Consider the following 16272-nt stretch of genomic DNA (forward strand, 5'->3'; position numbering starts at 1 on the left):
GATGCACGATACTGGATGCTTGGGACTAGTGCACTGGGACGACCCAGAGGGATGGTATGGGGAGAGAGGAGGGAGGAGGGTTCAGGATGGGGAACACATGTATACCTGTGGCGGATTCATTTTGATATTTGGCAAAACTAATACAATTATGTAAAGTTTAAAAATAAAATAAAATTAAAAAAAAAAAAAGAAGCTAAATAAGCACGGTGACAATATACAGTCTTGATGTACTCCTTTTCCCATCTGGAACCAGTCTGTTGTTCCATGTCCAGTTCTAACTGCTGCTTCCAGACCTGCATATAGGTTTCTCAAGAGGCAGGTCAGGTGGTCTGGTAATCCCATCTCTTTCAGAATTTTCCACAGTTGACTGTGATCCACACAGTCAAAGGCTTTGGCACAGTCAATAAAGCAGAAATAGATGTTTTTCTGGAACTCTCTTGCTTTTTCCATGATCCAGCAGAATGGGCTTAAGTTTCTCTAATTCCAGATGAAGGAAAAACTGTATTCATATGTATGGATATAGGTGTGTCAAACAGTTTGCATAAAGGATAGCAAATGAATTGGAGTTGCTGCTAAGGGGCATTGTAGAGTAATGAATCCAGAAAAGAGAAATAGAAATCAATTTGAAGAACCCTGAGAGTATAAATAATAATAAAGATAGCAAGGATTTGGCTTTTTGATGTGTGGAACATGTTCACATGCATTGTCACATACAATGAGACACATACAACTTTCTGAGACAGAAATGTGACTACCGTTTTGCCTTTCAATGAAAGGTTTAATGTTCGTTCCTCTTCATAAAATGGAAATAACATGATACCTATCTCTCTGGATTGCTTTATAAATTAAAATTTACATGTATTATAAATAGCATATCAGTGTGCTTGGTATATTCCAGAGATTTAATAAATAATTCTGATATTAAAAAAAAGCAATGTAAAAAAAAAATAAAGTTTAAAGATGTTTTCCCGACAGTGCATAGCTAAAAAGTAGCAAGACTAAGACTATGTTAAAGTATTTTGACTCCACATTGATTTTTTTTCTTATATACTGCACTTCTCTTTTTATATGAAAGATGCCAGATTTACAAATTGAAATTTTATTTAACTAACATGAATTTCTCAAATTGTAAATTTTATTAAAAGAAAAGAGAATCTCCTTCCTCTTTTTTTTTAACTCTCAAGTACATATTTTTTATAAGCAAAATGAAAATCAACATAAAGGAAAATGCCATCATCTTTGTGAACTCAAGAATAACCCAGTGAATTCAGAGTCTTCTCAGCCGTGATGGAAGCTCTACCTTTCCATTTCTACCTGGTTGAGTCTCAGGTCTAGAAGGCGTATCTATTGCCATGGCAATATTTGAAAGGGGTATGTGGTACTTGCAGGGCATTGTCTGTTAAGCTGTTTCCTCTGAGCTATCTATACCCTTGTCTGATGAGCAGTGGTGATGACTGTAATCTCCAGTTAGTGATCCTGGGGACTGTGCAGGACTACAGGTTTTTTCCTCAGCTGCTGCCTCAGATCTCTTAGAGAAGTATGGGAACACCTGAATGCTCTGTTGGAGGCACATCAGTCAGTTTAGTCACTCAGTCAGGTCCGACTCTTTGTGATACCATGGACTGCAGCATGCCAGGCTTCCCTGTCCATCACCAACTCCTGGATCTTGCTCAAACTTACATCCATTGAGTTTTGCTCAAACTCATGTTCATTGCTCAAACTCATGTTCTTCGCTGGAGGCACAGAAATGCTTTAAACTATCTTTACCTGGACATGCTCCTACAACAGCCATCTCCACTGTATCACATCACTCTCTCTATTCACCACTGTAAATATTGATGCCAATTTTTAACTGCTGAGTGAAACACAATTTCTCTCTGCTGTTATGCCCCTGAAACTGCCTGTGGTTTCTGCTTTGTCCCATCTTGTTGGTGAAGACAAGGAGTAGGTAAGGGCACAGGACCCTTTCTATGGAAACACAATGATGTCTATCATGCTTATGAAATGAAGCAGGATACAAAGTCTGGAAACAAATCTCTAATATAGCGCTCAACTGTTTTTTGAGAAAGACACCAAAACAGCTTAATGGTGGAAAATACAGTCCTTTCAATAAACCATCCTGAAACTAGGTAGATGTGTGAAACATAAGTAACTTCAACACCTGTATTGCTCCATAAACAATAATTAATTTGAGATATATTGTAGACCCAAACATAAAATATCTTTTCTTTTGAAAACCATGTTTAAGACTGAAAAAGATTTCTTAGATTGTACACAAAAAGCACTAGCCATTAAAAAAAACCTAAAATGAATATTTATCAGAATTTAAATAGTTTTCTCACAAACACAAGACACTGAAAATACAATTTATATACTGATAAACATTGGCAATGTGTGTATCTGACAAAAGGCATATTTAGAATATACAGTGAAGTTCATGACAAAATAATAAAGGTAACAGCCCAATAAAAAATAAAACTTGACAAAAGATACGAAGACACAATTAGCACAAGAGGAAATTCACATACAAGACTCTCAACAGCCTTACTTATTAGTGAAATGCAAATTAAAATTACAATGAGACATTGCTACGTATTTAACAGAATGGATAAAACTGAGAAGACCAATGCCAAATGTTTCCGTGGACGTGGAGCAACTACAATTCTCATCTAATATTTGCATGTTTCTTATGTAGTTAAAGTTACCTCTCTCCTATGAACTAGTAATTTTTACTTGTGAGGATTTATCCAAGATAAATGAAATTAAAATGCCCCAAAACTTGCATACAAAAGTGTTCAAGGCAGGTTTATCCCTAATAGTGAACAGCTGTAGCATAAAAAAATGTCCACAAATAGGAGAATGGATAAGAAAAGAGTTATATACTCATATAATCAAATAGTGTTTAGCAATATTATACATGCTTGTGATAACATGGATGGATCTCCAAAACATCATGTTGAATGGAAGAATTCAGAATCTAAATAGTATGATTGCATTACGTGGTGTTTAAATATGGGAAAACTGATATCTTACACTGCTCGTATTTAGAATAGTATTTTCTGAGTATGATAAACATTAATTGCAAAAGGCACTAAGTAACTGAGATTATAGAAATGTCCTCTATCTTTATTGAGTATAGGACAAGGATGAATTTATTTGTCAAAATGATTCAAGCTCTGTGCTTTATATCTGTGCATTTCATTATATACTAATTATAACTCAAAAATGGTGTAGAATTTAATTTTTTAACTAAAGATGCTTTGGAAAAACTATAAAAAGTTGGTGAATGTGGGTAGGTAGAAAGTAGATAACTTTTGAATAAACTTTGATGACATTCAGTGAGTTCTTTAGCTATCCAACTTTTAATTGAAAAGCTATTTATAATACTTTTTCTATATAGCACAGGGCATAGAAATAGTGAATAATTGTAAGTGATACAATAGTTGGAGAAAAGTGACCTCATTTATTTAAAAAACTGTATTTAAAATTAACTTCAATAATTTATTTGGTCTCCAGAATTCCCTTTATCTGGAAGGATTCTACCAAGAAGTGGACATTAGTTTTTCAGAGATGCCTTCAAGAAGGTTCTCATATTGCACAATAAATGTAAACAAATTAAAAGAACACCTAGAAATACAAATGTTTGGCTATGAAAAATTCATTTGGATATAGTTCTTTGTATTGAATACCCAGATTTTTTTTTTCTCAATACCATTGGTTGGCATGCCATGAAATATAGGCTCAAGGAAAAACTAACATCACCATGATATTGAGATAGCATATGATCTCAATTTATTGACAGTGGGACTGGTTCTGACTCCTTTATTGCAACAACACAAATACCATACAAAATAAAACAAAACAAAAAGTTGATTCATGCCAGTGTAAGTTCTAAGGTCAAAACTGACTCAGGAAATTCATGATTGTTAATGATGCTATTGGCCTAGAGTCTAGCTCTTTTCTTTTCCTTTTTTTCTCCCAAGCTGTCTAACATTCACTTGCTCTTTTTTGCTTTCCTCTAGTTCTCTCTATTTGGGTCTTATTTTACTTCTGGAGAGGCTGGAGGAAGGCATTTCACATCTTTGGATTTGATAATCCAAGAGGAAAGAGAAATGTGTCTCTCCCTTTAAGCCAAAATTAAATAAATAAATCCAAACTATGATTTCCCTGGTGGCTCAGATGGTAAAGCATCTGCCTACAATGCAGGAGACCCAGGTTCGATCCCTGGGTTGGGAAGATCCTCTGGAGAAGGAAATGGCAACCCACTCTGGTACTCTTGCCTGGAAAATCCCATGGTCGGAGGAGCGCTGTAAGCTACAGTCCATGCGGTCGCAAAGAGTCGGACACGACTGAGCGACTTTACTTTACTTATGATTTCCCTAAATTGGATCAGAAGACATCTCAGAATGAATCAATATAGATGAACTAGTTTGATTTATCTAGTCTACATCATATGTTTACCACATGAAGGGAAGACTGGGACTTGGGAGGAGAAGATGGGACTGAAGGACTGTGATTTTTATTTACTCAAGGACCACAAATGTTGGGAAGAAGTTAGTTCTCCAAGGATGTGAAATAAACATTACCAGAGTAACTGAACAGGGATGCTAGGTGGATCTAAACAACAGACATAGAGATATTACTATATATATAGGTACAGATATACGTATAAATTGTTCTTGATATATCTATCGAGACACTCCTGTGAATACTAAGTACTCTGTCAGTTAGGGTCCAGTAAGGTAACAGGCACCAAGCTAGTAATATGAAGAGAAAATTTACTAAAAATAAAAATTGTTAACCAGTGACAATGTATTATTTTCTAAGAGGTCTAAAGTCCCAAGAATGTAGGAATAGCAAATTAGGGATCAGCTATTACCTCAAATGCTAAGAGGGAGCAGCTGAGGAAGGAATCATGCTGGAGGAGCTCTGTATCCTCCCAAAGCTGAGGTTCAAACCTCGTTCCAAGAGATGTAACTGTGGTCCTTTAGATGATAGAAATGGTTCCTGAGGTGCTGTAGGCCAGTAGTGGCAGCAGATAAAACCAAAGAACCACACTAGAGCCCCTAGGATAGTTTTGACCTGCTGGAAGCACTAACAATGAAGACTCCCACCAGGATACTGACGTTTTCTGGGAAGCAGCCTTCTGGGCTGCCACGGAAACTTACTGGGAGACTTCCTGACAGTACGCTGGAACAACTCACTGGAGACTGCACGCCTTTGGCTGTCCTGCTCAACTCCATCTGTTGTGGGGGCAAAAAAGCAGCATGTTAAGTGCATTAAAAGAAGAGATGCCTCTTCATGTTGCAGTGTCTCTCCAGTACTATTAGTCAAAAATTGGGCCAGCTGCTAAGGGAGAAATGTTTACAGGATCGAACTGAATTGTGCAAAGAAGAGTAGTTGTGGAACTAAGCTAAGCAACTAAATAAGTTGATAACTGACACACATCATTTTTGCTTTATCAATCTCTTCTCCTTCTACAGTCAAATAGCATGGAAAGTTGAATCAAACCTTAGAAACATTTTACTCATTTGCCGCAAGACCTCTCTGTCATAGGCTAAAAAATACTCAAATCCCATGAAATACCAGTACAATTACTACTATACTTCTAGTAAAAGAAACAACAGCTACTATTTTTAAGATATGCCAATCATTGAAGTAAATGCTTTATTTAATATTTAAAACAACTTTATGACCATCTAAATTTATTAACCCCATGTTAGTGATTAGTAAACTTAGACACAAAGGGTTTGAGGTCAGGGAACAAAAGAACTGAGATTCAACTCTACGAATGTACATGTACTGCACATTCACACCCTCCAGACAGTTCTCCATGAGAATGTCTAGATTGCTTAGTGAGTTTGGATTCAAAAACATGGAACATAACGAACAAATGTTACGTAGTATTTGATGCAAAAAGCCTAGACAGTTATTTCATTCCATGTGTAATGAATGGTCTTATAGGAAGAGTACTGAACATGGCACATCAGGTGTTACAAAACTGAATGCATACAGGAGCCAGGATAATAGTGCCTAACATGGAAGTGATACTATCCTGAATCGTTACCCGTTCGTGGAGATTGGAGGATGCGTGCCCATATCTGAAGGATCAGTGGATCGTTAGTCTTATGGAATGACCACATCAGACAATAGAACCAAGTCGACATGATTTTTTTTTTTTTAAACAAAGGATGTTTATGTGAAATAATCTAGCTTTTTAAATGTTGCCAACTAATTAGGACATTTAAAAAAATATTTTTGTATCAAATAAGACCCAGTTTGATGCCTCTGTCCTTTAGTTATTTCAGTATAGAAACCATCTTGTCCTTGGGGCAAGAAATATTCAGAATCCAATGTTGAAGATTTCCTGCTATCTTAATAATTGGAAAGATAAGTATTTGCTTCTGTGACTCCTTTTAACTCTCTGACCTTACAGAAGAGTGCCATATTCGTTTATTCTGACAGTCCATCCCATCAGCATACAGAGAATTCTGCTTGGCCTGGAAACTATTCAGTCTTCTTCCAGTGAATTTGTAAAACTTCACACTGATTTATTGTATTACTCTTTCAGCTTAACGTGTTTCTTTTTTATTATGAAAAAAATTAAAATGTTAAAGAAATAACCCTAGAACAATTGATTCTTCTGTACTCATTACCCAGATTCACAATTATCAAGATTTTATCACATTAGCTTCATGTATTATATTTTCTCACTTTTACTGAAACATTTTCAAAAAAATTACAAATATCATGATATTTAAACCTTATATATTTCAATATACATCTCTAAAAAGGAGTATAATTTTATAAGATTGATTATCCCAGTGCCTTTAGGCCATCTATCAAAGTTAACACTATTTCATTCATTCCATGTTCTGCTTTTTTCTCTTTGCTTTCTTGTGATGTTTTTTTTACTGTATTCTCTTTCCCTTGTATTTCTTGTTAATGGATGTTAGCTCTAGAAACATGGTTGGGTTCAGGGTTTAGTAAGAATACTTCAAGGAGGTGCTGTGTGCAGTTTAGCTTTCTGAAAGCAATCTTATTGCTCTCATCTTTGTGGCACAGCAGTTCAGGGTATCCTCCAATTACCAACAACCATTTTATTTTCTTACAACCCTGAGAGTGTTTTATTTGAAATCACAGGCAAACAAAGCAAATTCACAGTGGGCAGTTTGCCTTTGATCATTCCTTCCTTTTTCACTATGACCATCTGTCATTCAATGCTTTTTGAGAGTTTTCTTCTAGGACTTATTCTCATCCTCCCTTCTAAAAGTCTTTGAAAATTGTCTTTCTCCATTCCCAACGAATAGGGGTCTCAGGTATATATGTAACACAGAAATGCATCTAGAAAGAATTTAATTCTAAACGACTGTGCTCCTCAAAATAAATCAGTACCTGTCCATCAGCTTTATCTATATTTACTTATACTTTGAAAATTGCTAGCCCCCAGGAAACACTGTGGTAGCATCTTTCCTTTTACTTTCATCTAAATATCCTCTATTGGAGAGAAAATAAGAGGAAAAGGATCTGAGTGTTTTAACAGCTGGGTTGATATTAATATTCAGATACTAGCTGATTGTCAGTGGCTTGCAGTGAGATTGAATATCGGTACCCATAAATTACCATAGAGGAGAGTTATCCTAGTGATCCCTGTTGGAGACCATCTTATTCCTCTGGCTTCATTAGATTAGAAGAACACTGCTCTTGCTTTTGCTGTAGGTTGGTTACATTACAATGATGTTCTACTATTGGTTGACAAAGAAGGATGTGTTGCATGTTCTTTCATTCCCTATTCTTAGCCTTCTCCCTAAGTGGGGTTAGTCTTAGCTTACTCCATATCTGTTGTTCAGAAGAAGTGAAGTTGCTCAGTCGTGTCTGAGAACCAAGAAACAAATGTAATATTGTTGTTGTTGTTTAGTCTCTAAGTCATGCCCAACTCTTTGAGACCCCATAAACTGTACCCCCCAGAATCCTCTGTCCATAGGATTTCCAAGCAAGAATACTGGGCTGCCATTTCCTTTTCCACGGTATCTTCTTGACACAGCGATTGGACCCATATCTCCTGTGTGTCTCCTGCAATGCGGGCAGATTCTTTTACTGCTAATCCACATTCAACCTAGGAATTATAGTACAACTGCTTTTGAAGATTTATTTTAGACTTTTACCTCAAATCAGTTCAGTTCAGTTGCTCAGTCATGTCCAACTCTTTGCTACCCCATGAACCACAGCACACCAGGCCTCCCTAACCATCACCAACTGCTGGAATCTACCTAAACCCATGTCCATTGAGTCGGTGATGCCATCCAACCATCTCATCCTCTGTTGTCCCCTTCTTCTCCTGCCCTCAATCTTTCCCAGCATCAGGGTCTTTTCAAATGAGTCAGCTCTTCACATCAGGTGGCCAAAGTATTGGAGCTTCAGCTTCAACATGAGTCCTTCCAATGAACACCCAAGACTAATCTCCTTTAGGATGGACAAGTTGGATCTTCTTGCAGTCCAAGGGACTCTCAAGAGTCTTCTCCAACACTGCAGTTCAAAAGCTTCAATTCTTCGGCACTCAGCTTTCTTTATAGTCCAACTCTCACATCCATACATGACTACTGGAAAAACCATAGCCTTAACTAGATGGACCTTTGTTGGCAAAATAATGTCTCTGCCTTTTAGATGAATAAAATTTTTCCTAATTGTTCTCAATTCTCCATCTTTTGATTCCTAAGTTACTAATTTGAACACAACTATAAACTCTATATTTAATAAAAGACTTCTTCTCTCTTTGCATGTCCATGAGTGTATCTTTCAGAAATTCTTTCTGCTAAACTATGTGTATATTCTGAGAAAGGTACAGAAGGTGCCCAAGAGATATGAGAAGAGATGACACCCTCTATTGGTTTGCTAGATCTGCCATAACAAAATGCTATTAGTAGGTGGCTGAGGCAATGTAAATTTATTTTTCCCATTGTTCTGGATGCTGGAAGTCCAAGATCAAAGTGTTAGCAGGTCTGGTTTTCCCTGAGGCCTCTATCCTTGGTTTGCAGATGGCCACGTTTCTACTGTGACCTCATGTGGCCATTTCACTGATATTTCTTTCTCTTCTTTAAGGGCACCAGTCATATTGGATTAAGATCCTACCCTTATGACCTCATTTCATACTTAGCTTTGGTGGGCCCTATTTCCAAAATACTGTTAAACTGGGAGTCGAGGTTTCAGTGTATGAATTTGGAAGAATACAATTCAGTTCATAACCTGCCCTTGAGAGTACTTTTTCTGGTCTGTAACTGTTTATGTAAAATAAACCATTTAAACTATGTGGGTTCTACATTCCAAGTATGCTTGCCAAAGTCTGAATGTATATTTGTTAGCAGGCTTGGCTCTCTGCCTGATAGTTTGTAACTGAATAATATTTACATTTGATTATAGTTGACTGGGGAAATAATTATAGGATTTATCCTGTTTTTTGTGTGTTTGTACACATAGTCATTTAATTATTTCTGGTTTTGATGATTCAGTAAAGGGATGCCCTCTACACTGTTACTCTCACCCTCACAAAGAATGAGCACAACAGATATCTGGATCCATCTTTATGTTTGAAAATCCACTCTTTTATTTTTTAAATGACATTACTCCTGTGAAGGATAGCACTTTTTTAGCTACGTGCCCCCATGTATAAATTTTGAGGAAATCCACAGTGTCTCAACAGTAAATAATCTGCCTACAATGCATAAGACCATCTACAAAGCAGGAGACGCTAGTTTGATTCCTAGATCAGGAAGATCCCCTGCAGAAGGAAATGTCAACCAACCCACTCCAGTATTCTTGCCTGGAGATTCCCATGGAAAAAAGAGCCTGGTGGGCTACTGTCCATGGGGTTGCAAGAGTGGATCCTGACTTAGCAACAAAACTACCACCACTACATAAATTTAAAATTCTTTTCTTACTGCATGCATGGTGAGTTAGGAAAAGCGATCAGTATTATAGTTTTAGTAGTTCCTTGAGATTCAATGAAAGGGAGGCTCAAATATAAACAGTGTATTAAATTAGGTAAAGAAAAATAGTCAATAGCAGAAATAAAATAAGATTGTGACTTGCGTATAAAAATATGAATGAAAAAATGAGTGAATTGGTGATTGAATTTTGCCAAAATTATGTCCATTCAATGTGGAAGCAATATTCTTAATTGAAAAAAGTTGGCTAGAAGTCTCTTTTAAAATAATAGTTCTGGAGAATAATAATTCTGGAGAATTTTTTAATGTTATAATGCAGCTTATGTATAACACAATTTCCAGTACTGACTGTATAAAAATCATTAAGTTTGGGGTCAAAACTGTGTTTCTGAAAGAGTTTTTATTCTTAAAAAAAGACTCTTGCTAAAGAAAATTCACATTCATACATTGTGGTGATTTGTTCCAAAGTCTTGCAACTTAAGACAAACTGAATCCTAAACTATCTCCTGTCTGCCACAGGCTAAGACAATTAGCAACAATTTAGAGTAATGAAATTATACACTACTCAGGATAAATGGATGCCTTTCGTTTGCATGATAAGCTGTAACTCTGTGATGAGTGTGAAAGTTTATGTGCCAGACAGAAGGAATTGTCACCTTGATTTTTTTTCTTTTTTGAAGTCTGTCCCAGACCAGTTCAACTGTTAAATTTCAATTAAACTAAATGTGGTCAGAAAAACAACACACAAAAAGATTGGAAATGTAAGTATATTTCTTTTATCTAGCCTGAGCTGTTGGCAAAGTAAACTGGCTTTTCCATACTTGGCATTTATTAATAATATTTTGAATACCATTGCGCTTTTTAAGCTGAGTGTGGTGGAATTCTCTTGTGGGATTATTAAATGAGTCGATTTGCATTCTAATGAGAACAAATGTTTGGGATTGCATTGTTAAAATGCTAAAACGGTGTGTGTATAATTATTTTGCAGCTTAGATTCGCAAAACTCATTTCCCCAAACTCCTTTTTTTAAATAACTAAAGAGTCAGAGCCTACTGACGGCTGGAGGGGAGGTGATTAGGGTAATTTAAACTGTTCACAAATGACTTTGCCACGGAATGAAAGCATTTCTTTGGCTTTGCCCGGCTCCTTTCATTATCTTTAAGCGGCCGCAGTGTTGAGTCCCATAAGAAGTCTCACCAAGCTCTCTTTCCTTGTACAGTTTCTCATTTGTATTGATTAATCATTTTGTAATTCCATTCTAGGTTGACTTGCTCATCTTTAAGGCATTTGCTGCTTTTTCTTTGCTTGTCTATCCTGTAACGGTTATGTTGTCTGTTCTAATACCTTAGCTTTATCACTGCAAGTCAAGCTTTAAAACATTAATCCCTTCATGCTTTAATTTCATATTCTATTACCAGAATGAATGCAAATACTGTTTCCTTTTTCTCCTTTTTAATCATCTTTACTACAGCTTTTGCATATGGGCCAATAGCAAAGTAAGCTTTTATTATTTAGAGTATAACTCTTTTTTAAATAGTTTTTCAACTCTCTTTCTTTAGCTTAAAATTCTGTTGATAAAATACACATGCTTACTGAAAAAATATCTATAGCCTTAACACATTTTATTGTCACCAATTTCTAATAAAATAAACATATTGTAATTTAACAGTCTTAAGATACTACTAGTACCAGTAAAAATGTTTAAGTATCATATTTTTAAGTATTTTGATTATTTACCTTGACCTGAGGAATTCATTCTGGTGACAAAGTTTTGGAACAATAATGATTTTTTATTCCTTACTTCATGCAGTTTGAAATTTGGAGAGAAACTAAAGAAAATATGGTCCACCTTACTCTTTATGTAGATAAAGATTGAGAATCCAAAAAGATTAAGTAATTTTCTTACAAACAAGAAATGATTTCATATATATTTATTTTTTACAAAAGCAATTAAACTGAGTCCTGTTTCATAATTTTATATTGTGATGACCAATGCTTTATTATTAAGTAAATGATACTTTGCATTTATTGCATAAAGTACTTAATTTACATATACATATATATGTATATTATATACGCATATGCACATGTACACGTATGTATATGTAAATACAAATTGTATGTTATATACAAATTTGGCTGTATATAATATACAATTGAAATTGGCTGTATATACTATTGAAAGTGAAAATATTGATGAGTATATTACTTTGAAAAAACACAAAAGTGAAAGTCAGTAAAGCGTAATTATGACAGATGCTGATTAATACAATGGAAATAGGTGGCTTCAATTAAAACAAATGTTAAAATTGATGATATTCTAATATATTTAAATGTCAGTTAATTAATATGCTGATGGTTATTCTTTCCTTGAGACATTAATTAAAAGCTTGTGATAATTGATGTCAAGACTTTTGTAATCTAAAAATTGGTAACTTTATTTAAAGTCAGTCTTTGATGATTTCAAGAACTTAACATTTTTAGAATGTGGCACGTTTTACGTAGTACAGTTACAAAAATGGAAAGGCTTATTCACCCATAACCCTAATTTAGCTACTGTTAGAGGTTTCCATTGAGAGATCATTTAGGATTCATTTGTTTACAGCATATAAGCAGAAACACAACACAGAAAATTTTATACAGAACAGTGAAATGTTTTTAGTGCAAATAGCTGAAAAGAATAGATGTGGAACTGACCTAAGCTATGCATATTGACTTGATCTGTGTTAGTGACCTCATTCCAAGACAGCTTCCTTGGATCATATTGTTTTCTAAAGACAATCAGCAACCTCTGGGACGAATGGGGAATAGATGCTAGCAAAGAAGCCCCCAAATATCCATTACATGAAATTATCAATAAGCATTTTTAAGTTTATTCTGCAAGCTCTACTCCCTCATTTTCTCTGTCTTTGTCTCTATTTTTTTCCCCCAATATGTGCTTTCACCATGTGATTGATAGAATGCATGAAGGAAACAGTACCTGATAGAATGAACTGAAGTAAAGGCAAGTTATTCTATATTCACTTCATCTTATTTTCAGACTTAAGATGCATGGCAGATATATGCATCACAAACAATATCTTGTCTTGTACACAGGAAAATTACAAACTTTGTTCTCAAAACTTGAATCCTTTAATCTTCCTGTGGATGAATTGCCCCCTCCTCCCGGCCCCCAAAGCCTTAGTCTGCCATGACCTTTCATACCTGTTTTGTCTTTCGAAACAGCTTTGTAAATGTCACAAGCTTAGGATTCTTTTCAGAGGCTTTCAGTTTCAGCTCCATAACCACTGAGTAATCAAATTCACATTGGTCGTGGTTCATGATATTTATTGACTGCTAGTTTGGCTTTAGGACCCTAATGCCATAGTCTGGAGTACCATATTGTTCTATTATCAAAGAAAAGTCAAAGACTATGAATCTTGTTAGTTTCTCTTTTTATCTATATATTTAAAAATTTGTGAGAAAACAAAAAGAAACCCAAGCTATGACCAATTTGCACCTAGATAATATCATCCAAAGACTGAATTAAGGAGTGATGGCCAAAACTAGGAATGCAAATGAAATTGGAAGGTGGAAAATATAGCTAGGCATTTATGGAGGCATAAGAAAAACTCTTAAATTACAGAGATTATAAACAAATGCAAAAACCAAAAATTGAAAAACTATTGATTATAAAAATGCAGTATTACGGATGATGTTGATATTTCAGAATGGCTTAGAAAACTATCATTCCCAAGAGCATTAACCTAATTTTTGAAATATAATAAATTAAGATCAAATCCTAAATAGTACTGATAATGCAAGTAATTTGCATAAAATGTACAAAAGTCTCATGGTAAAAAATTTTACTCAAGAGCCAGAGCCTGTTCATAACTGGCACAAACCACAATTAGACTGGAACAAACACCATTGGGGTTGATTAAGCAGCTCACTCATTGTACGAATGCAGTGAAATGCGACCTGACCTCTTTGGTGGTGCTTTCTAATTGAACAGGTGTGCTGTTTAAATGGTGTTCATAAATTGGATGTTAGTATGTGTGTGTGTGTGTGTGTGTGTGTGTGTATGTATGTTTGCATCCATATTTCAGATTTGCCAAATGACTCTCAAACAAATTTATTTTCCTTTAAAAATAAACATAAAACGTGTAAACCCAGTAGTATTTAAATGAAAATCTGTTTCTGTTACTTATTCACCTGAAAATATAGAGAAGCTTCTTTATCTTAAAACAATCCATATCCTTACTTTTCCTTTGCTTTGAGATTTTAAAAAATTGTGATTTTGACAACAGTGCTAATCAATTTACCAAAATATTAAAGTGAATTCAGAACTCTGACAATATTGATTTGCAATGAATGGTAATCTTGGCAAAGCTTATTCCTCTACTTGTAATAAATCCAATTATTCAAAAGTACATTTATTGTGCTTTTCTCTTTTTTAAAAAAATTCCTTTTGCTTCTTTCTACCCAGGATTAAAATGCTTAGTAACACTATAAAGGTATTTGCTAGTTTCAAGAATCTCCTGCCAGTCTGTAAGACATGGAAAAATTAAGCTTCAGTGTAGACAAGTAAATTAATATACTTAAGAAAAATTAATCCCAAGTGGTCTTGCAAGTTACTGAACTCAAAACGATAAATTACGAGCTATGAGGGGATTTTAAAAGCCATTGTGAACTACTGGCACAAGGTTTTACTTTAGTCAAGAGCCAAAACTTAGCTTAATGAAACCAAAACAAAAATATCATAAATGCATATTTGTTGTATTGTTTCTGTGCTTTGCAACTTAGAAAATGCATTGACGTATATTTTTAAAATGTGCTCACAAAATCCTCTAGCAGAGAATTTGTGAATAGTTCTCTTCATTTTACAAGATTAAGAAATGTAGATACAGTGAAATTAATTTACTGATGAAAATCCAATAGATTATCATCGGTGGATCTAAGACCTGGAGATATATATTTGCTTTTTCTGTTGCGCTAACCTGTTTCATAATGACCATGAGAGATCAGATAATATGTACAGTAGATCTCAAGAAAGTTTAGACAATACAATGAAAAGATTGAAATTGGCTCAGTTGTAAAGAATCTGCTTGCTAGTGCAGAGAAGCAAGAGACGTGCGTTCAACCCCTGGGTCAGAAAGACCCCTTGGAGAAAGAAATGACAACCAACTCCAGTATTTTTGCCTGGAAACTTCCATGAACAGAGGAGCCTGGTAGGCCACAGTCCATGGACTTACAGAGTTGGACATGACTGAGTGATTGACCACACACGGTAAATGTCTCTCAGCAAATATTAGCCAAGTGGTAAATGTACATTATACACTGAATTATGCATGGTATAGAACACTAAATGAATAAGTAAATAAGGATGAAGGCTTGCTTTCAAATAATTCATATATAATTAAAGAGAAAATTTAAGCACAAGAAAAAAATCATTCAAGAAGTTTGGGCATAAAGTTTTGGAAGTAGGATCTTGGAGAAGAGAAACTGACTTGCATAACACTGAGTCAGCTACTTAACAGAGTAGTCCCTAGTCACACATGGCTGCTGAACACTTGAAATGTGGCCAATGCAAATTGAGATGTACCATGAAATGTTAAATGTGTAGAGGATTTAGAAGCCTTAGTATGAAATATGCCACATACTTTTTTAAGCTTTTATATTGGTTAATATGGAAATTTTATATTGGTTAAACTGTGGAAAATTCTGAAAAAGATGGGAATACCAGACTACCTGACCTGCCTCTTGAGAAACCTATATGCAGGTCAGGAAGCAACAGTTAGAACTGGACATGGAACAACAGACTGGTTCCAAATAGGAAAAGGAGTACGTCAAGGCTGTATATTATCACCCTGCTTATTTAACTTATGTGCAGAGTACATCATGAGAAACGCTGGGCTGGAGGAAGCACAAGCTGGAGTCAAGATTTCTGGGAGAAATATCAATAACCTCAGATATGCAGATGACACCACCCTTACGGCAGAAAGTGAAGAAGAAGAAGTAAAGAACCTCTTGATGAAAGTGAAAGAGGAGAGTGAAAAAGTTGGCTTAAAGCTCAACATTCAGAAAACTAAGGTCATGGCATCTGGTCCCATCACTTTATGGCAGATAGATGGGGAAACAGTGGAGACAGTGTCAGACTTTATTTTTTTGTGCTCCAAAATCACTGCAGATGGTGATTGCAGCCATGAAATTAAAAGATGCTTACTCCTTGGAAGGAAAGTTATGTCCAACCTAGACAGCATATTAAAAAGCAGAAACATCCCTTTGCCAACAAAGGTCCATCTAGTCAAGGCTATGGTTTTTCTAGTGGTCATGTATGGATGTGAGAGTT

At 35.3% G+C, this 16272-nt stretch overlaps 1 non-coding gene across 1 annotated transcript; it reads left to right on the forward strand.

Moving 5' to 3' along the window:
- Positions 1-4164: 4164 nt before the first annotated feature.
- On the forward strand, positions 4165-4236 carry TRNAC-ACA. The gene has a single exon. It is a non-coding gene; the product is annotated as a tRNA-Cys (tRNA).
- Positions 4237-16272: the final 12036 nt, after the last annotated feature.

This window comes from Bison bison, unplaced genomic scaffold, assembly GCF_000754665.1.
Source record: "Bison bison bison isolate TAMUID 2011002044 unplaced genomic scaffold, Bison_UMD1.0 scf7180017864490, whole genome shotgun sequence".
NCBI lineage: Eukaryota > Metazoa > Chordata > Mammalia > Artiodactyla > Bovidae > Bison > Bison bison.